Source organism: Diabrotica undecimpunctata, chromosome 4, assembly GCF_040954645.1.
Source record: "Diabrotica undecimpunctata isolate CICGRU chromosome 4, icDiaUnde3, whole genome shotgun sequence".
NCBI classification, from domain to species: domain Eukaryota; kingdom Metazoa; phylum Arthropoda; class Insecta; order Coleoptera; family Chrysomelidae; genus Diabrotica; species Diabrotica undecimpunctata.
In genome coordinates this window covers 148,491,392-148,514,998 of record NC_092806.1, presented here as the reverse complement: position 1 = coordinate 148,514,998, position 23,607 = coordinate 148,491,392, and the positions used below count along the sequence as shown (strand labels likewise).

The 23,607-nt window shown below is 32.8% G+C and overlaps 1 protein-coding gene across 2 annotated transcripts in view; it reads right to left on the bottom strand.

Moving 5' to 3' along the window:
- The window catches only part of Oct-TyrR (Octopamine-Tyramine receptor), a 243,012-nt gene that overhangs the window by 164,570 nt on the left and 54,835 nt on the right, over positions 1-23,607 (bottom strand). The window contains exon 1 of one of the 2 annotated variants that reach the window (XM_072530486.1): positions 18,777-18,968. The exons of the other annotated variant lie outside the window; for it this stretch is intronic. The gene's annotated coding sequence lies outside the window, so the exon portion shown is untranslated. Of the gene's footprint in view, positions 1-18,776; positions 18,969-23,607 lie in introns of those variants that run through there. 2 annotated transcript variants of the gene reach the window in all.

Genomic DNA, 23,607 nt, shown 5'->3' with positions numbered 1-23,607 from the left:
TTTGCGATTCCGCCGCCGCAGCGCTACGGTCGGCGTTCCGCGCATGAGAGCTGGTTACCTACATCCCTTGTCTACGCACTGACGCCATTACAGTCTGATTCTTCATTGTATACTTGTTTACGCCAGTGTTTAAGATGCCTCCAACAATCGTGAGTCACGCTGATTGTGAAGTACGGGCTGTTATACGATTTCTTAGTGCTAAAGGCGTAAAACCGATCGATATTCATCATGAGATCGTTGAAGTTTACGGACAAAACATTATGAGTGATGGAATGGTAAGGAAATGGGTGAGAGCATTTAAAGATGGACGCACAAATGTGCATGATGAAGAACGGAGTGGGCGTCCTTCGGTCGTTAATGAAAATTTGGTACAGAAAGAGGACGAAAAGGTGAGAGAACACGGACGCTTTACAATTTCATCATTGTCCGACTGCTTTCCTCAGTATTCTCGTAGTGTTTTGTATCGCATTGTTACCGAGAACTTGAATTACCGGAAATTGTGATCACGTTGGGTTCCAAAAATGTTGACAAAACCCAACGTTTAGGCAGTGCATTGACTTTCCTTGAGCGGTCCACAATGAATGTGAAGATTTTTTAGACCAAATTGTTACTGGTGACGAAACGTGGGTGGCCTACGTCACACCAGAATCGAAACAACAATCCATGGAATGGCGACATTCATCATCACCCAAAAGAGTGAAGTCTAAGCAAACAATTTCTGCCCGGAAAATCATGTGCACAGTTTTTTGGGACAGAAAAGGAGTATTGCTTGTGGAGTTTCTGCCTCGTAATGAGACAATCAATGCAGCGTCTTATTGTGAGACATTGAAAAATCTGCGTCGTGCAATCCAGAACAAAAGACGTGGCAAGTTGAGTAAGGGTATCGTTTGCTGCATGACAATGCCCGTCCACATGTGGCTAATCAGACCAAAGATCTTATCAAGTCATTTAAATGGGAAACTCTAGATCATCTTCCATACAGCCCTGATCTAGCGTCCAGCGACTACCATTTGTTCCAGCGCTTGAAGAAACACCTGGGCGGTCAGCATCTTCAAGACTATAACGAAGTCAAAACATTTGTGATGCAGTGGTTAACAAGTCAGGCGGCAGAATTTTGTCAGGAGGGTATTCAAAAACTGGTGCCACGTTATGACAAGTGCCTCAATATTCACGGAAATTATGTAGAAAAGTAGATTAAAGTACAGGCTTTCATGTAAAAATAAAATTATTGCCATATCTTTGCACGTCTTTTTTTAATTCCAAAACGGTACTTACTTAAAAAACACACCTCGTATATCTACCTCCTGGAACAGTAATATCCAGAAACGAACTAGAGGATCTTTTCAAACAAATTCCTACTCCACGAATCATCTTGGGAGACCTAAACGCATATAATCAGATTTGGGGATCAGCATATAAAGACCAACGGGGTACTGTAATTGAAGAAATTTTAGATCATCTTAACTTGTCTCTCTTAAATGACGGAAGCCCGACTAGATTTAATATAAGAACTGAAGAAAGCTACTCCACTTGATCTAACAATATGTGACAGCGATCTTTACCCACATTTATCTTGGTATCCAATGCAATACACATACAACAGTGACCATTATCCATTAATTATAGAAAACAACCAACATAACCGCACAACCCATTTTTCTCCGAAATGGAAAATGGATAAAGCAGATTGGAAGCTTTTTGCCGAACAAATAGAGGATATAAACAAGTACTCGACAACAATAATTAATGTCGAAGAATCTCTAGACAACTTGACCAAAATAATTATTAAGGCAGCTGAAAACTCAATCGGTAAAACAGCTCCAACGAAACGCTCCACACCAGTTCCATGGTGGAACGAATCTTGTAAAAAGGTCATTAGAGAAAGTTAAACTGCCTTTAATAAATACAAAAGAAATAAATCACTTGAAAACCAACTAGAATATAAGAGAACTCGAGCCATAACTAGACTTACAATAAAGACAGCTAAACGTCAGTCCTGGATTGATTATGTTTCTAAAATAAACAGCTCTACTCCTATGAGTGACATATGGAAGAAGATAAAACGAATATCGGGAAAAAATTTGAATTTAAAAATCAATTCACTTAATATTCAATATAAGGTTATTACCAACGACAACGAAATCACAGAAGAAATGGCTAACACTTATAAACATAGGTCTAGTAATACCCAGTATAACCAGAGTTTTATCACACTTAAGCAACATGAAGAACATAAACTAATTATTGATTTCGACGAAATAGATAAAAGTCCTATAAACTCACCGTTTTCAATGGAAGAGTACAATAAAGCCCTTACCTTGTTTAAAGATTCGGCAGCGGGACCTGATGATATTCCGGTAAAATTTATAAGAAATTTACCTTCAAAGGCTTATCAGTACTTACTAAAGTTATTTAATTTAATATGGATGCAACATAAATTTCCATCAAAATGGTCAGAATCTATTATTATACCAATTTTAAAACCAAACAATCCAAAAAATAATCCAAATCCATATAGACCAATATCTTTGACATGTGCTATGGGCAAACTAATGGAACAAATTGAATATAAAAGGCTTATATGGACTCTTGAGAATCGAAACCTAATAATTCCAAATCAAAGTGGTTTTCGTAGAAATCGGTCAACAATGGACAATATTTTAGCATTAGAAAATGACGTACTTGAAGCTTTTGCTGCCAATCAAAAATGCCTCGCAATATTTTTTGACATCAAGGGAGCATAATTATGATACCACTTGGAAACACCTAATAGTTAAAAAACTACATAATTTAAATATCAAAGGACACTGCCTAGCTTTCATTAATAATTTCTTAACCAATCGATCATTCCACCTTAAAACTAATGGTATGCTATCACCAAAAACAAAACTAGAGAATGGTATTCCTCAAGGATCAGTTTTAAGCCCTACACTTTTTTAGTAGCAATAAATGATGTCCTAGCCAATATGAACTCTCCACTGAAAGGTCTCTTATACGCAGACGACCTTGTTATCTATGCGAGAAGCCAAAATATGGAAAGCATCACCAGTATGCTACAAACGTTTTTACATCAACTAGAGAAATGGTCGCAAAATTGTGGATTTCAATTTTCTACAGAAAAAACACAATTTATATTATTCACAAAGAAAAGCTACCCTAATCACTCTCCACTCTCACTATTTAACAAGCCTCTAGTTCGAAAAAATAATGTAAAATTTCTAGGAATGACATTCGACCAACATCTTAATTGGAAAGAACATATTAAAAAATTGGCAATCGAATGCCAAGCAAGACTTAATATCCTTAAATCACTATCTAAAAAAGACTGGGAGGCAGATAGACAAACTATGCTCTCTCTCTACAGAACTCTAATCAGATCTAAATTAGACTATGGTGGATAGCATATTCATCGGCTACTGAGTCTTCCCTAAAAATATACACAATACTGCACTCCGCATTGTCTTGGGAGCTTACAGAACCACACCAATAGAAAGCCTGTATTGTGAAGCAGCTGAACCATCACTATATCACAGAAGAATGTACTTTAAGTTAACCTATGCAATTAAATCAAATGCAAATCCTAACAACCACACCTTTAAATATGATCACCTTAACCGATTATCAACATGTTTCTCCAATAAACCACGTCTACATAAACCTTTCTACCACCGAATCAAAATAGATCTCTCATCTCTGAACACCACCTTACCTCCTTGCTTTCCCGTTACTTTTGAACCTGCTGCACCATGGACTTTGGGAGTATCTAAAATAATAACTACCCTAACATCATTGGACAAACACACTACTAACCATAGTATAATACATCAAAATCTTCAAAACTTATTATCAAAGTATACAAATTTCTCTCAAATTTATACAGATGCTTCAAAAACAACAGATGGCGTGGGAGCAGCAGTTATATCCTCTAATATGTGTCAAAAATATAAGTTGCCAATACACGATAGTACTCTAATTGCAGAATTATATGCCATATACGAGGCACTCAAATATATTATACCCTCACCAAATCAGAAATATATAATTTTGACTGATTCACTAAACTCACTACAATCTATAGGAAGAATATACCCAGAGAATCATATTCTTGAAAAAATAAAACAAAATCTGGTAGAAAATTGTAATAAGGAGGTAATCTTTATTTGGATCCCATCACATAATGGTATTAGAGGCAATGAAGAAGCAGATAAGTGTGCACGTGAAGCCGTCAATTCAGCTGACTCTATTATTGTGAAATACGTGATAGCTAGTGATGTTTCAAGTGTTATCAAATCGCGGATCCTAAGTGAGTGGCAAAACCGGTGGGAATTTTCAGTGTCCAATCTTCGGAATATTAAACCGGACATTAAACCATGGAGATGTTTCCCCACTAAAAGAAGGGATCAAGTGACAATAACTCGTCTTAGATTAGGTCATAACAGTGCCACGCACAAGTTCTTAATTACTAAAGAATCCGAACCAAAATGTGAGCAGTGTAACGTTAAACTCTCGGTTAGGGATGGCGGTTTTTGACAAAACACCGGTTTTCGGTTATACCGGTTTTTTTTTGCTTACGGTTTAACCTGGCGGTTATAACCGGCCAAAAAAACCGATTTTTCCAAAAACCGGTTTTCGGTTTTTTTAATTAAATAGGTTACAAGTTTGCACTTTCAATTTGCTTCCGTATTTATAAAATAAAATAAAATTTAAATTATGGTTTTGTTTGGAATAATTACTTGAAAATATTAATTATGAGTGGGATCCAAAATAATACCTAACCTAATCCTAATTACCGTAAAAACCTAATAACCGGTTTTTACTTTAAAAATAAAAAACCGGTTATAACCGGGACAAATAAACAACCGATAAAACCGGTTATTGCGAAGTAAAAAAACCGGTTTTCGGTTAAAACCGGTAGGTTTTTCCCATCCCTACTCTCGGTGAAACATTTTATTGTAGATTGCCCAGTTTTCTCCACAGCAAGAATCAATTATGGTATCTTAATAAACTTAGAGAAAGCACTTGGTGCAAATTGTTCATTCACAAATATGTTAAACTACTTAAAAGCTATTAATTTTGTTAATTATAATATATTTAATATTGTAAATCTGATTCTCGCTAATAACCTTCGGGTTGATGCGAATTTGTAAATAAAAAAAAACAGTTTACAGTTTAATTTGTACATAATAACTAACTAAACAACTTACCAAATTAGAAAGAAAAAACTAACTGTTGTACATACCTAAAACAAAAAGAATATTATTTATAAAAAATACAAATTTAATGTAATATTAATGTATCAAATAAATAAAGTTGAAATTAAAATCAGTGTTTACTAATTGTTTATATTTTTAAGTTACTTTTGCGGCAAACTAGCGAAAAGTAAAATTTTTTTCGTGTGAAATAGTTTTAAACCAATATAAAATTATAACCTTCAAAAAGTTCACGAGAACTTATGCGAGGTTTGAAATTTCCCTATAAAAATAAGTAATAAACAATACGCATATAGACAGAACCGATTAAAGAAACAAAATATTAGACATTCCGCAAATAAAGGCTCGATTAAAGTTTTCATATACAGAAAAGTCATTAAAAAGTAACAAACCTTTCCACTCCTTATCTGTCGAGAAAAGTAAAATCCAATACAGACATTGTTACTTATTGCTTTGAACTTTTCGACCCAGTTTCACTTACAGTTGGCAACTTTTAATTAATACCGATTAGAGCAAAAAATATCGAAGTACATAATACGATCTTCCCTACAGAGAGAAATTCCGAACGAAATCTGCTAATTATTTAAGAAAGTTAAGAATTTCAAGAATTAAGTAACTTTTAAATTTTTGTTAAACACCAATAAGTCAATTAAAGAAATTTTATTTAAAAAATCATTTATAAAAGGTATGGTTTGCTACATAAATATATATAAATAGTTTTTGGACGCAGTTGGTTTACAATAATTATAATTCCGAATGATTTGCTAAAACAACAACTCCAATACAATCACTAGTTTTGGTGTAAATTTGTATTCGAAAACCAGCCACCTCCGTTTTATTCGGAACGTTATGATTTTGACAGCTAACTCACCTAAGTCGGCCATTTTATTCGGTGTTTTAACTACGTACGGGTATCGTTCCACAATTTATGACAGAAAATATGTTAAAACACAACATAAGGAAAGAAAATATTAACAAACAGTTGGATAATAATCATCATCATCATCGGTGCTATAGCCCTATAAAAGAGCCTCGACCTTCCCAAGTCTATTATGCCAGTCAGTTCTATCCATTGCCAACTGTTGTCAGTTTGCTGCGCCTATTTGTCTACCATCCTCATCTACACCATCCCTCCATCTGAGTTTTGGTCTACCCCTACTTCTACTTCCCACAGGTTGTGACATAAGGAATCTTCTAGGAGGGTTGTTCTGCTGTGATCTTGCCAGATGTCCTGCCTATCTTAGTCTTCCTATTTTTATAAAGGATACTACGTCTTTACCACCAAATATATGTTTATATCTGTGATATATCTCGTAGTTGTACCTCCTTCTCCAAACACCATTTTCACAGATGCCACCAAATATTCTTCTCAGGATCCTTCGTTCAAATATAAGCAGGAGATTTTCATCTGCCTTGGAAATGGTCCATGTCTCCGACCCATATGTCAACACTGTTTGTATAAGGGTTTTGTATATGGTTATTTTTGTTTTTTGGCTTAAGTTTCTGCTTCTCATATGTCTACTCAGTCCAAAATAGCATTTGTTTGCTAGGATTATTCTTCGCTTGATTTCTTCCGTCATGACGTTCTCCTTGGTGATCAGGGAGCCTAAGTATGTGAATTTGTCCACCACTTCAAAGGTAGAATTATCAACCGTGAATTGGTGGCCGATGTTTCTGGCTCTATTGTTGGGTATTGATGCCATTATCTTAGTTTTATTTTCATTTACTTGCAGGCCCATATTTTTTGAGGCGTTTGACAAGGTGGTATACATTTCTCTAGCTTGCGTGTTGTGCGGGCAACTAGATCAACACCATCTGCATATGCCAAAATTTGGGATGATTTATTAAAAATGTTTCCTCTGCTGTCTATTTGGGCATCCCTGACCGCCTTTTCCAAAGCTATGTTGAAAAGAAGACACGCCAGCGCATCTCCCTGTCGCAGCCCAACATGCGTTTCAAATGCCTGTGATTGTTCTCCCTGTATTTCGACTTTGCAAACAACTTTACGCATTGTAGCCTTAACCAATCTTATCAGTTTATCGGAGATGTGGAATTCATCCATGGCTTCATACAATTTATTTCTTAGGACACTATCATATGGATAATAATACAAAGTATGAATATTTATTTATTTACTAATTAGATGTAATTGCTCACCTCCCGTTTTTAAATATTTAATATTCGCTAGGAGTTGGCTGGTTTGTTTTCTTCAATTTCTTTCAATGTTATGTTTTGTTTTAAGCTGTACTAACCGATTTAAAAATAATTTTTGTCTTAAAGATTTTTGTTACATTAATAAAAAAAAGTGCAACCATTAGGAGAGAGCAGGTAAAATAAGTATAATTAATTATTTTTACCTCAAAAATGATATCTTTCTACCTAGCGAAACCTAAAGAGGTCGAAATACGTATAAGCGGCTGTCGCTGCCCTGTATCAAAACAAAACCTTACATAGTTGGATAATTAAACTATTCCTACTTTAAGAATTTTAAACAGCTAAATTTTTACAACTACATAAAACCAGGAAAACTGAAGGGAGATCATTAGGTAATGCTATTTAGTAAACTGCAATCATTATTTTTGACTATATGGGATCGGTGTTTTTTGTCTTAATTTTTCAGGTTACCGAAATTCAAGCTCTCATGTATACATATATTTCTGAAGAAATATTTTATAACCTTAGATTTTCTAAGGACTATAAATTATTCAATCAACGGAAAAATTTCAGAATCAATACAATACCGTTTTAAGATTTGTCAAATTTGTACCCTAAACGCAGAAAAGTTACAAGGAATACTTGGATTTACAGCAACTAAAGAACTTAATGCCGAGAGATTACCATGAGTATTATGACGACCTTCCTCATGAAGACTAGAAATACGTTATAAATCATAATTATAAACATAATTCCGTTTGTTTTGTTTTATTTGTCATCATTGCGCCGATTTTTCGATATCCTCTTCGATGTCTTCTTCAAGGCTTCCGATGTCTCAGTCTACCGAGCCCCCAGACACTGCTACACTGATGATGCACTACAATGCGTTACTGGTACTGGGAATGGTAGAGGTTTACGTAGGGGGTAGCGTAAGTATTGGCGCAAAAATTTCTGATAGTAGGATTTTGATTGACCGCTGTACCCCTCAATCAAAATCCTACTGTCAGATTACTGAAAATGCCAAAGTAAGAAAGAGAAACGGCAACGAACAAGTCATGAAAAAGTATGGAGTAAGTATTGTGGAAAAAGTATTGCACACTACCAAAACATGCCAATTATAAATACATTCTTAAAAAAAATCGAACAGAAAATGTACTTGGGTAGCACCAAAAAGAACCACTAAGAACAAAATTGACTTTATTCTAAGCAATAAGATTGCTAAAGTAAAAGATGTCAGTGTAATAAATAAATTTCAAACAGACAGCGACTGATCCGAGCAAAAATTATTCTAGATCCGAAACAAGAAAGAATAACAGTAAACAGCAACAGTACAATGAACACAGTAAACTGTCATGACTATTATTCAAACAGTTAATAAGATATTTTGCTACTTCCTTATTTGAGTTTAAAGATGTTTATTGCCGACTACGACAAAATTACTTAAATGATATTAAATACATTTACATCATATTGTTTGTTATTTAGGTCATGTTGTCACACTTTTGACTTGTTTTTTCAAATAAAAATCAACAGATTGCTAAAATAAATTGGTAATAAATTTTTGTTATCATAAATATTCAGCTTTACGTGTCTAAGTCGCAGCTAAGTAACAATTTCTCGTAAACAAAGTTAAAGCTGATTTTAACTTCCAATTTACTTCAAAAAATATTAGCCATGAATAACTGACTGCTCTTTATCGATTCATATTTCTTGTAAGATTGGTTTTCAAATTGAAATAAATTATGTTTCATGAAGTTTAGCACCAGAAGAAAATATCTAAAAACTTCGAAACTTTTTTGTTTGAAATTGTGTTATGGTAATTAAGAAGAAAGAAAAATACGGTTACGACGTATATAAAAAAAATAGAATAAATTATTAATATTAATATAATATTATCCAAATTTAAAAAACAAGTTATAATATTTGCTTTACTGTCTTAATACATTGATAACTAGTTGTAATAACTCTGTTATTTAAATTTATTAAATAATCGATCAATAGAAATTAGGATAAATGGCCTTAAAAGCTCAACAAAAACATTAGATAATGGAATCACTTAAGGTTCCATAATAAGTCCACCATTATTCCTAATTGCATTAATCAATAGTGTTATTTTTGAAATTAGAGCACCTACTTATGTAAAGTCAGTATTTATGCAGACGGCATCGGCTTTTATACTAAATCAAATATATATCAACGGCAAATAAATTTTACAAAATTTTTCAACTCTGCTCGAAAATTGGACGTTAAAAACTGGATTTAACTTCTCTACAGAGAAAAACACAATACATAATTTTTAATAAAAACAGATCTCGGTATTGAGCTGACTTTACTTTAAACAATTTATCATTAAAACAATCAGAAGAAGTTAAGTTTTGGGTTTAACTTTTACCAGAACCGTAAATTGGAATAAAGTAATTACTATTTAAATGGGAATAAGCCACAATTAAAGGTTAAAGTACGTTTATTGACGTTTCAATTTCCACTTCGGAAATCGTTCTCAAAATACAAACATTACTTTGTAATTGACTAATGTCCGTAAGTGTTATATTTTTTATTAGCTAAGGTGACAAATTTTTAGAAATATTTCGATACGATATTACTGTCGACGTAGCAATGCAAGATTATTTTATGATTAGAGGGCGGCTATTCTTAAAATCTGGACAATTAATTTCAGAGCGAAGAAGTCGTATGCTGGAAAATGATGTACAAAATATTTTACTTTTACATTGTAATTATTACCTCTGAGCACGTGTCAAATGTGTTGTTTTTAATGAATATTTTGATTGATGTTTTTGATGTATGTTTATGGTATTGTTCGTAATGCGCATGAGTCCATTTTTCTAAATTTTTGTTAGATATTTTTTGCTTCTCATAAAGTCTCTAAGCATATATCCGAACTACAATACTCGCTAAAACGACACTCCGTCCTAACTGCAAGACGCAAGAGTCTCGCAGGTTAGTCTTGTTCTTGCGTAAATCTTGGACGGTCAGTCTTGGTCTTGGTCTTGCTAAAATTAGGCGGTCTTGGTCTTGGTCTTGCGAAAACGCAAGAACAAGACCAAGACTGCAAGACCAAGACCCATTTTGGGCAACACTAGGTGTAAACTAGATTACGGTATTTGTTATAACGTTGTAAGCAAAACTACCTTAAAAAAGCTTAATAGTATTAAATTTATAGCTTTGAGATTGGCACTTAGTGCATTTAGAACTAGCACCATTTGGTCTACAAGTTCTAGCTAAGGAGTCACCTCTAAGCATAAGGTGACAACAATTATCACTAAACTACATGGCCAAAATTTCAATTCAAAAATAACATCCTCTTTTCTCTTAAATTTTCCACCCTGGCATCCTCTCTATTAAAAAGACAACAAACTGTATACCTCTAATAGAAAGAATAAAAGTCACAAATTTTAACATGGATCAAGTTAGTCTATTGCCATATAAAAATGCAATCTCTCCTTGCTCAAATACAAACTTCTCGATAATTAAACATATTTTTGCAGAAATCATAATCCCATTACCCCAACTACTTACAAATCTTTGACAAAAAAACTAAAGAGAACAGAATAAAGACAACCCGAGATACACTTCAAGTATTAGAAGAAAGAAGAAAACTCAAAGAAAAAATGGTATAAAGGAAATCAGACGAGAGAAAAACAATTTAAAAAATTTTAAGTATAAAAATATTCTTCTTCTTCTTCTTCCTACTTTATAAATAGGCTTAATGCCTGTTTTACTTCGGTTTTTAGCCTCAATTGACGTTGTCTGACCATCTTTTCCTCGGTCGTCCCAATGATCTTCTTCCATTTGGCGATTTGTCTCTTGCTATTCGTACTATTCTATTTTCTGTCGTTCTTTCGATGTGTTGATTCCATTCCACTTTTCTTCTTTTGGTCCACGCGTTTATTTCCTCTATACCACATCTCGCTCGTATTTCCTCACTTCTTACTCTGTCTCTTAGAGTTTAGTTTGTTATTTTTTGTAAGACTTTCATTTCTGTTATTTCCAGTGTTCTTTGTGTTTTCGCCGTATCTGCTCTTGTTTCCGCTGTGTACGTCATTATCGGTCTTATTGTTGATTTATATATCCTGTTTTCGTTTCCGTTGTGAGGTATTTGTTTCTCCAGATTGTGTTGTTGAGACATCCTGCTGCTCTGTTTGCTCACTTATTTTTGTACTTTTTCTTCCACTTTTCCGTAGCTTGACAGTTTTATTCTCAAGTATCCGGTTTTCATCACTTGTTCTATTATTTTGTTATTTACGACTAGTTTACATCGTCTCGGTTCCGCTGATATCACTATCGTTTTAGTTTTCTCTGTTGAGATCTCCATGTTGTATATGGAGATAATAAGATAAAAAACTATCTTAAAAAATGTCACAGAAGACTGCCGATAAAACTAAATAAAAATACGTCGTCATACAGAACTTGTCAGAGAACATATTAAAATGGACAAATCAAAGAGAAACAAGAAAACATATTTAAACCACAATAAGAAATATTACAAAGATGGAAAACATTAGAAATTAGCGTCACTTCACACAAAATGTAAATAATTACTATTTACACATTTACAATTTAAAGTAATTACTATTTTAATGGGAATTATCATTCTCAAAATACAAACATTAATAATATTTTAAAAACGATTTCCAAAGTTGAAATTGAAATGTCAATAAGCTTATTTTAACTTTTAGTTGTGGCGTATTCCCATTAAAATAGTAATTATTATATCGATACAAAAAAGAAACCGTAATTTTAAAATTAACAAAAAATGTTTTAAGCACTTTGCATCACAAACTCCTATATTTTTTATGGGTAAAAATATGTAAATATTGTCATTTTATATCATTCTTCAGCATTATATATTTCAAACAGCAAAAAGACTTGGTTACATTGTTAAAACATAATAAAACCCAACACTCGGTCCAAAAATGAATATTTGATTTATTGGGGAGATATGTCTAGACCCATCATTGAAGAGGGTTTTTGGGTAAGGGAGGGTTTTAAAATTAATGCAAAAGTGTCCTTTTTATAGGCCGAAACATACGCACTGGAGAAAAGAGATTAAAAATTTAAACAAAAGGGAAAGCTGTTAAACTTTAGCAATCGTTCAATCTCAAGCCTACATATTAAAAAGTTAGGATATTGCCCACAAATATATAATATTTGTGAGTGTTTTTATATTAGACTAAATTAGATATGTAAGGCAACGTCTATCAAATGTAATGATATGTGGAAACAATTTTTTTCTAGAGGTTTAATATAATGTTTACATAGCCAATTATTTTATTAAAAAAATAAATCTCTTCTTTTTACACAAATAAAGTAACAGCGACTAAAATTGCAACGAAAAAGAGTTGTGGAAATTGCTATATGGAACGTATAAGCCATAAAAAAGAAAGAAACAGGAATGTTAAGAAAACTAGAGGCTATGAAAAGGTTATTGAAAAAATATATAGGTTCTAACAGAAAAAAAATAAAAAAGGCACACAGTATATTTTTTGACACAGTGTATTGAACATTCTAAAAATATCAAGGAAATATTTTGGCATACATAACCAACTTTTTAACTCAAAGAATATTTAAAGTCCGAGCCAACGGTGCTATATCTTATATTAGAGAACAACAGAATTGAATCCCACAAGGATCTATTATCAGTCTAAACGATATAATAAAAATCATTGCGAAACCCGTTCAGGCAAGACTATATGCTGATGACATGATTTTTTACATCAAAGGCAAGAACGTTATTAATGTGGCGTCAATATTACAAGAACACTTAAATATATATACACCGGTATTTAGGCACCTCGCCCTTTCGGTAGGAATCTATGGAGGAGTATCACTGAGCCGCAAGCCCTTATCTCTTGCCGTACTGCTCCATCATAGGCCGATTAGACACCAGCATATTCTAGTCTAAGCCGCAGATTCATTTAGAATTTTAAACTGCTGCGTTAGCCTTTTTGTTTTCTGTACACCGAGCTGGGGATCGAACTCACATCCACTCGCAGTAAAGCGAATGAAAACCGCCCGCCCAGCTCGCTTGGCTATCTCACCGACAGAACACTTAAATAAACTAGTGAATTGGTCTCTAATGTCTGGTTTTAAATTTTTTTTTTTTCAATATAACAAAATGTATACTATTTTCAAAGAAACATGTCGAGGATAAACCAAACCTCACTCTTGAGAGTCAAAAACTTTCCTATATAAACGAAATAAAATTCCTAGGCATCATATTTGATCAACAATTAAATTGGAAAAGTCATATTCAGCAGTTACTTCTTTCATGTCTAAGTGGCCTTAATTTGTTAAAGTACGTAGCTCACAGAACTTGAGGTGCTGATGGTAAAACACTGCTCATGTTATATATATCCTTAATTCGTTCCAAGATGGATTACGGATGTGTAGTATATGCATCTGCCAGCAAAACAACGTTAAAACCTTTGGATTTGTTACATAACACCTCCATAAGGATTAGAATTGGGGCATACAGAACAACTTCGATAAATAGCATACAAGCCGAAATAGGTGAACCCACGCTAAAGCTTCGTAGACAGCTGTTAACCCTAAACTACGTATTAAGATACATGTAAATAAAAGAATTCCAATAAATAACATTTTAAACATGTCTATGACCAATGACTCGTCAAATTTCAATCTTCCATATTCTCGCAGAATCCATCATGCAATGAAACTACTTAACTGGAAGCAATTTCCACCCTTATATCAATACAAAAATATATCTTCATGTCCACCTTGGATTGTAAAAATTCCAATACTCAACTGTAGTCTATTACAATTCCAAAAAAAAAATAGCACTCACCCAAATCTTATCATAGAACACTTTAGAGATCTAATTAACTCTCATTCCGATTACACGGTATACTACACAGACGCGTCTAAAACTGAAAATGGAGTCGGGGTGGCAATAATTAACAACACAGAGATTCTCAAACATAGAATTCCAGATACTACAACCGTATTCACAGGAGAACTTTATAAAATCTACCAAGTATTACTACATGCAAATGCGAATGAGGTGAACAAAATGGTAATCGTGACAGATTCTATGTCATCACTACACCTAATCAAGAAAATATACATTCAGCATCTATTAGCTTTACTAATAAAGGCAGACATAATTGATTACATACTAAAGATATAAGTATCAAGTTTCTCTAGGTCCCATTACACGTCGGAATAGCAGGTAATGAAGCAGCCGACCGAAATGCCAAAGAAGCCATAAATGATAACAGTACCCAAATGTCTCTCTAGTCTGTTAGTATGGATCTAAAAAGCTACTTTATGAATTATATTTTCGAGATCTGGGACAATAAATGGAAAAGCTTCAGAAAATAAAAAATAAAATTGGACCATGGCAACCACCCGATGTACCTAGACGAAAATAAATGATCATTTCCCGTTTACGCCTTGGACATACCCAGTTTCCCATGAACATGTGTTTAAAAAAGAACACCCAATTTGTGATCAGTGCGGTTCACCCCTTACAGTAAAACATGTGCTTTAATATAGAATTAAATACCATCTACCAAACAATCTTAACAATATTTTAAACTCAAATAACAATATTGATGAACTACTTTTGTTTTTAAAAGATTGTAATTTAATAAGTAAAGTGTAATTAATTGTTACCGTTCCGCTAAAAACCTTATTAGGTAAAAGCGGGTTTTTTTCTAAATAAAAAGTTGGCTTAAATCGTAATAATATAAAGTGTAGAATCTATTGTTGGGTAATTCCAGCAATAATCGACACAAGTCGGTGGGGTCACCCTCTCTGATTTGGCTGAAATTTTACACATATGTTGTACTAGACAAAAAAACATGATTGTCAAATTTTCAGACCTTAATATTCAAAATGGCGACCTTGGCGCGCTATTGAAGTTTCACGCTTTTTATCAATTTTTTTTCGTGTTTCGCCGATTTTTTTAGTACAGCGAGCTAAATATGCTTAAACAAATATTCACTATATGTTTTCCAATGTAAAATTTCCCGCTGAACACGATCCCTGTGTCAGAATTGCCATATGACGTCATGTAAAGCCACAAAATGCAAAACAAAGCGCTTTTTTTGAAAAATTCATATCTCAAAAACACCCTCTTTACTTTTTTTCAAATTTTTACAAAAGACGCCCTAATACAAGTACTTTTGAATAAAAGTTGTCTCAGAAATCCTTTTTATATGTTTAAAGCCGCTGCGCCCTATAAAAGTCCAAAAAACGCAATTTTCCCGCCTTTTTTACCGCTTTTCCTTCGTTTTTCAGCTTCCAAATAACTTTTTGGGTTTTCTGACAACGAATTCGAATTCTACGGAAAATTTTACACAAAAAATGACTATTTTGAATTTATTTACCACCGATTTTACCGTTTTATAGGGGGCGACACAATATTAAACGCAGAATTGCGCGCTGTAATCAATACATTTTTTGCGCTAGGATTTTATTATTATACACATTATAATATTTGTTCGTCTATATACACAAGGGTGTGTCTGTGTGTGTGTGTGTGTGTGTGTGTGTGTGTGTGTGTGTGTGTGTGTGTGTGTGTGTGTGTGTGTGTGTTTGAGTGTGTGTGTGTATGTGTATTATCATAATTAAATAAATCACCAAAGCTGTTATAATTGTGATATAATATTACTTTATTGTAATATAATAATACTTTATTTGTCATTTTTCTGTTTTATAAAGAGACCAAAGTTACATTTTGTCCTGCCTAATTTTACTTGAAGGTGATTTTTATGTTCGCACACAGTTACATCATTTAGAATATAATTATAAGGAACTGTGAGTTGTACATTTTTAGCTTGCCACGCATAAACATTCGGTTTGATTTCTGGTAAAATTGATATTTCAGCTTCCATATTTTCTTCAGAAAGTTTATCAATACATCCTATAACTGTGTGCGAACATAAAAATCATATATATATATATATATATATATATATATATATATACATATATATATATATATATATATATATATGTATATATATATATATATATATATATATATATTGTTATGGATCAGTTTATCGATCAGAAATATAATAAAGAATTTTTTTATTATTTTAATATACCGCGGGCATATAAGTTAAAATACAACCCTGTACTTATTTGTAATAGTTAGAATAATAGAAGACATTGTTCCGTGACGGAACAGTTTTTCCTTGAAAGACTGAGTGAATAGTGAAAGGACAATGGAACCCGTATAATTTTATAGATTTAAGAATAAACTTGTAATTGTATTTTGCGGTGGGCATTTTTCGAAAGTAAATAAGAATTAGATTTAGATATAAGATAACAAGAATTTGGAAACTTATTTCTGTTGAAAAAGGCAAAATTGTTAATGGTTTCTGAGAAGTAATTTGAGTGAAAGTAGTTTATTTGTTTTAAATATTATGTTGGAAATTTTCTAAATCTAAAATAAGTGGGAAAGATGAATGCTTATGATTGGTTAAAAAAAGTTAAAAGTTAAAAGTTAAAGTTTGTCTGGGGAGATTGAAAAGGATTATTATGTTACCGGCAGACCAGAAGAGAAGGCGTGTTTTTCGTGTAGTCAATCTGAGTACCAGTGTTTTCGTTTGTTAGTGAAAAAGGTGGAAGCTGAGAGCAGATCAAAATTGAGAAGATTAATACCTCTTTTGAGTCTGCATAGTCCACGAGATATAATTGAGAAAGAAAGGAGAATTTGTGAATAAAGAATACCGGTCAAAAGAGGCTTGGGCTTGTGTTTTCGGAGGAGTAGTTTGCTGGTATGCGGTTTGGATCGATGCTGAGAACGGGAAAGATTTGATGGTAGCCGGACATAATCAATCAAGGAAGGAACTGTGGTTTTGATCGAGAGGAGACATCATTGGTGTAAAAAAATTAAAGGTCAGTCAAATATAAGCATACGAACTAAGATTCCAAGTTTCAAAGAGTTATTTTTTTTGTGAATAAATTATATTTTTATATGGTCATTTTTTTTTTAGTAGATATTATTATAAAACAGATCAATAGATAGTTTGTAATTAAAATTGAATTTAGAGTATAGGAGTTTGTTGGGAAAGATAATTGCCCACAAAAAGTTATTTATTAACATTCATCGTATTGCTTATTGAAAATAAATAATAATTTGTGTGCATATTTATGTTGTTTTAATGTTAGTTCCGTTTCCTGTTCTATCCCGATTATGAGCAACTAGGAGATACTGAACCCACTAGAAGAGATATATAAAATAAACTGATTAAAGTAAAATTAAAAAGGCACCCTGAGAATTTTTAATAGTAATTGAATTGTATGACTCTGCATAAATTAGTGAATCAATTAATTAAATAATTGGATTAATTAAATTAGTGTTAATTAATAATAAAACATCATAAAGCAGATCACAACAAAATATATATATATATATATATATATATATATATATATATATATATATATATATATATATATATATATACATGTACACACACACACGCACACACATACATACACACACACACCCTTGTGTAAATAGACGAACAAATATTATAATATGTATATTAATAAAATCCTAGCGCAAAAAATGTATTGATTACAGCGCGCAATTCTGCGTTTAATATTGTGTCGCCCCCCTCTAAAACGGTAAAATCGGTAATAAATAAATTCAAAATAGTCATTTTTTGTGTAAAATTTTTCGTAGAATTCGAATTCGTTGTCAGAAAACCTCTAAAAGTTATTTGGAAGCTGAAAAACGAAGGAAAAGCTCTAAAAAAGGCGGGAAAATCGCGTTTTTTGGAGTTTTATAGGGCGCAGCGGCTTCAAACATATAAAAAGGATTTTTGAGACAACTCTTATTCAAAAGTACCTGTATTAAGGCGTCTTTTGTGAAAATTTGAAAAAAATTAAAGAGGGTGTTTTTGAGATATGAATTTTTCAAAAAAAGCGCTTTGTTTCGCATTTTGTGGCTTTACATGACGTCATATGGCAATTCTGACACCGGGATCGTGTTCAGCGGGAAATTTTACATTGGAAAACATGTAGTGGATATTTGTTTAAGCATATTTAGCACGCTGTACTAAAAAAATCGTCGAAACACAAAAAAAAATTGATAAAAAGCGTGAAACTTCAATAGCGCGTCACGGCCTCCATTTTGAATATTAAGGTCTGAAAATTTGACAATTATGTTTTTTTGTCTAGTACAACATGTGTGTAAAATTTCAGCCAAATCGGAGAGGGTGACCCCACTGACTTGTGTCGATTATTGCTGGAATTACCCTGTTTCATTTTGTACAATTACTTAAGGACCACCCTATTTATGCGCCTTTTTGTTAAATTTTTGTCGTCTATAAATCTGAGCTCTAATTATTAAGAGACATTAATCAAATCTGTATAATTTAATAATAAGAATATTTTTGGTTTTTAACTCACCGTTCTTTATCATCCAAAAGAAATTGATAACAGGATTAAAGGCTTTAAATATGGTAATAAAAATTACGAACTTGCCACTATCATTACACCTGCATATTTTTCATATCACATTTTTTAAACAAATACAATAGTAAACAATAATTTATAGTTTGCCAACCTACATATTCACTTTAACCACACACTAAAACAGTCGATTTTATTTCGTCCAAACATGGTTTTAAACTAAAATTTGTAAATACGAGAAAAGAAACCCGTAAATTCATTTTTACTACCAATAAATACCATTTGTTATTATCAGGAGCTTATTTCCAAATATCGTAACGTTATGTAAACTTTATATGTTGGTTTTATTGAATATTTGAGACGTTTTTCAAATCGAATACTATGAATAGAATTCCGAACTACGGATGTCTAAGGCAGACAAATCGCTTGTATGTTTCAGTTAGTAGAATATGATAGTAAATGTAGCAATAAATTTTAGAGATTTTTTTTATTTTTTATTTACATAATAAACTTATATTTATATAAAACCAAGTAGACAAATATACTTCAACGAATTAACGGATACACTGTTGGCAAAAAGTTTTACTAAAACTTCTCTTTTGGCTTATACAGGGTGAAAGACATTATTACAGTTAAAACACATCTTAAAGAATAAAACCGTATATTTCATTTGTTTTTAGAGATATGAAGGAATTAAAAAAAAAAGAATGTTTTGAAATGAGACTACAACATAGTTTTCATGTAAGCCTTCTACATTGTCCTCCCTACAGAGTATCTCAACCTCAACATAAGAAAAAAAACGGGTGTGGCAGTCCAGTGGGACTGCTGGTAGAAGTACTTCTATACACGCGTTCGTCGTTACAAATTTATATGGGAGTCAATCTGCACAATCATTATATATGTAATGATATAGGTTTTAAATATAAGTGACGTCACTTATATTTAAAATTTCCAGAACGTCAACCTTAGAGTTCAAATTTTCCTAGCACAGCTAATAACACGAAACCCATACGGAACTGCTCGATCTTTCATATGCGTTAACATGGTGTAATAATCAGAAAAATGTAATCATCATAATATTGAAAATTTTATAATTATATTGATTAAATAACCAAAAATATTTGTTAATAATAATAATATAAATTTTATGAAATACCTCTTTTATGTCTAATATTCCACAAAATAATAATTTTAATTAAATAGATTGAACAATTGTACGCAACTGATAAAGGAATACTTTAAATTTTATTGACAGTTCAGCGTGTGGCAAAAGTGTATAAAGTATTACCGCTTTTTTAGAGTAAGAATTTTATTTATGTTTTGATTTCTTACACAATTTGATCATAATATAATATATAATTATAAATTGTATTTATAAACACGTATTAAATTTAGACTAATAGCTTTAAAAACTAATTATTGTTGTGTATTGTGATTGTGCTATGCCAAAACAAATAAATAGTCCGTAGAAAGCTGATAGCTCTCATATAAGATAGATTATTTTTAACAAGAAATTATGGCGGGACGTTTTTACTAATAAAGCCCTAAAAGTGGTAAGTTTAATATTTAGAATATATAATTTTGCATTAAAATGTTTTCCTATGTATTTTAGTGTGTTGCAGTAGTCTTAAAACTAAGTGTATTTACTGTTAATATAATAGTTTGACAAATAGTTGACATTTTAAAAATTCCTCTCTTACTAACTATTCTGATGTTTTGGCAACTCTGTGGCATTCTGATATCGTAAATCTTGAATGACGTGCAAGCATTTTTATATGAAAAATGCTATACACACAAATTTCCAATGTCGAACGCGCGTATAGAAGTATAACTTCAAAAAAATGTTTGTGAAAGATAAAAATAAAAAACCAACAACTCGGATTATGTTGTAAATTTTCATTTTATTTTAAAATTTAGCATTTTTGCGTATATTACATATATTTGATAAGACTAACGTGGGGTTTTTAAATATTTCAAAAAAAAATTAATATTGGGATTCGAACTCACATATACCAGCGCATAAACCAAACACGTAAGAAATTTGGCAATTAGACATGACACTAACGTATTTCAAAATTGACAGTTCTCGGTCATACAGTGATTCATTGTAATTATTATTTTGAAATACAAAAGCCTAAAATAATTATAAATATTTAATAAATAATACAAAATCTATCACATAAATAATAATATTAACATATATTATATTATGTGTATAATATATATAATATTAAATATATATAAAAAAGGAACATTTTTATTCCCGATAGAGAAAGAGAGAGAAAATATATCTTCAGTCTCTCTCTTACTCATATCTTACATATGTAATGATTTCACCGATTCACTCCAGTGCAAATTTCCAACGTCTACCGAGCGTATAGAAGTATAGCTTCAAAATTTTTGAAGTGAAGATTCTATACTGGCGCTTTATTACTTTTTTTCTATCAATTTAGATCAATTCGTTTCTAGTCATCATATATTTACTCTAAGCACGATTGTCAAAATTTAGTAAAAGTCATTAATGATATCTGATTAATAACAACATTTTATATTTTATAAATAATTTTCTTCTTCTTCCTTTGCCCTATCCGTTTCGGACGTTAGCTATTAACAAGGCTATTTTGACTTTGTTTACGGCACCTCTGAACAGTTCGGTCGATGTTAGTCCGAACCATTGTCGCAGGTTATGCATCCATGAGTATCGTCTTCTTCCCGGTCCCCTTCTACTGTCGATTCATCCTTGGACTATTAACTGTAGCAGCCGGCACTTAGTATGCCTCATGGCATGTCCGAAGTACTCAAGCTTCCGTTTCTTTACGGTGAAGATCATTTCTTTGCTTTTGCCTATTCTCTGCATTACTTCTACGTTAGTGATGTGGTCTGTCCAGGATATCCACAGCTCAAAGGATTCTAGTTTCTTCAGGGTGGCTTCCGTTGTGGTCCATGCCTCTGCTCCATAGAACAAGACCGGGAAGACACTTGACCAGTCTTAATTTTAGTTCCATTGAGATTTTGCTTGAGAACCACTTTTTCATATTGTTGAACGCGTTTCGCGCTTTTTCAATTCGTGATCTTATTTCTGTTGACTGCTCCCATTTTGTGTTGACTGTGGTTCCAAGGTATGTGTACGTCTCCACTTGTTCTATTTTTCGGTTGTTTAATGTCACTTGCATCGGAGGTTGTTGTGTTCTGCTGATGAGCATGCATTTTATAAATAATAGACCTCAAAAAGATGAGGATTGCTGAAATAGTTTAAGAAAAAATTTTAAATGTATAATGACCAATAATTGTAGCGCTTGTTCCCAAGATCTTGGTACTGATAAAAAACAAATAATAGCATGCGACAGTTGCCGTTTAAGGACACATATTGCAGAATAATGCTCTGGCTTATCCACATTCGAGACACTTGTCCGTATCTCGAAGTCTCAAAGAAAATATTATATTGATGGAAAATAGTAATTGACAGCCAATCCAGTTTTTATGAAGTACAACAACGTATGGATAGAGCTCAAAATCTTATAATTTATAAAATTCCTGAATATAAGTTCAATGTATTAACTGATCACATTAGCTATGACAAATTTCAGGTGTGTGAGATCTTTCGTTCACTTGGCTTACAGTAAGAGGAATCCACCATATTACATGTTATCCGAATTAGCAAAGTGTCCAGTTACAATCAATCAATATCAGTCAAAGTTATACGTAATGCTGATACGGTGAAATTGGCTCTTAAGTCTAGTAATAAGCTTCGAAATATATAAGGTTCTTAAACTCCTAAGTGGAGCACAGAGCTTCAGTGAAAACGCGCCATCGGGTTCTATTTTGCGCTAAGGCCTTCACCTCATTCCAAGACTTTCCTTGGCCTCCTCTCTCGTCCATGATGGATCTTCTCCAAGTTTGTACTGGGCGACCTCTTTTTCTTTTCCCTTGGGGATTCCACTCTAGGGCAGTCTTTGCGATACTGGAACTATTTTTTCGGAATGTGTGACCGATCCAACCCCACTTTCTGGACTTAATTTCATTTTGTACCCTCTTTTGTTCGGTCAGGTGTAGCAGATCTTTGTTTCTGATGGCCAGAATATACGAACAATTCTTCGTAGACATTTGTTAACAAAGACCTGCAGTTTGTCTGTAAGGGTGTTTGTCACTTTCCAGGTTTTACATCCGTAGAGTAGAACAGACATGACATTTGATCGGAATATTCGGATCTTTGTCCTTGTAGTATACTCGCCAGATCTCCAAATAGGGTTGAGCGTGCTGAAAGCTTGTTGGGCTTTTCGTATCCTCATATGAATATCGTCTTCTGTACCTCCGTTTTCTGTTATGACACTTCCAAGATACGTAAAGTTTTCCACATTTTCAATCTGCATATTGTCGATGGTAAATAGCGTGTTGTTGCTTGCATTTATTCTCATGGACTTGGTTTTACTAATATTGATTTTCAAACCTATTTTATTGGCTTCAGTGGAAAGTATTTCCAATTGGTAAGCCAGATCTTGGAACCTTTGACCTAATAGGCAGATATCGTCCGCGTATTCTAAATCGCTTAGGCGTGTGGTTAACGTCCATTGTATCCCTCTTGTGTCGGAGTCTAGTTTGGAGAGAACATAGTCTATAGCTATGTTAAAAAGAAACGGAGAAAGCACGCATCCCTGTCTAACTCCAGTAACTACGTCGAATTCGTCACTGTTGATCTCATTGTGTGTCACGCTGCATTTCGCATCAGTATATAGTGACTTTATAATAGAAATTATTTTTTGCGGGATGTTTCTTAGCTCTAAAATTTTCCATACAGCTTCGAAATACTGTTAATAAAATCTCTAAGGAT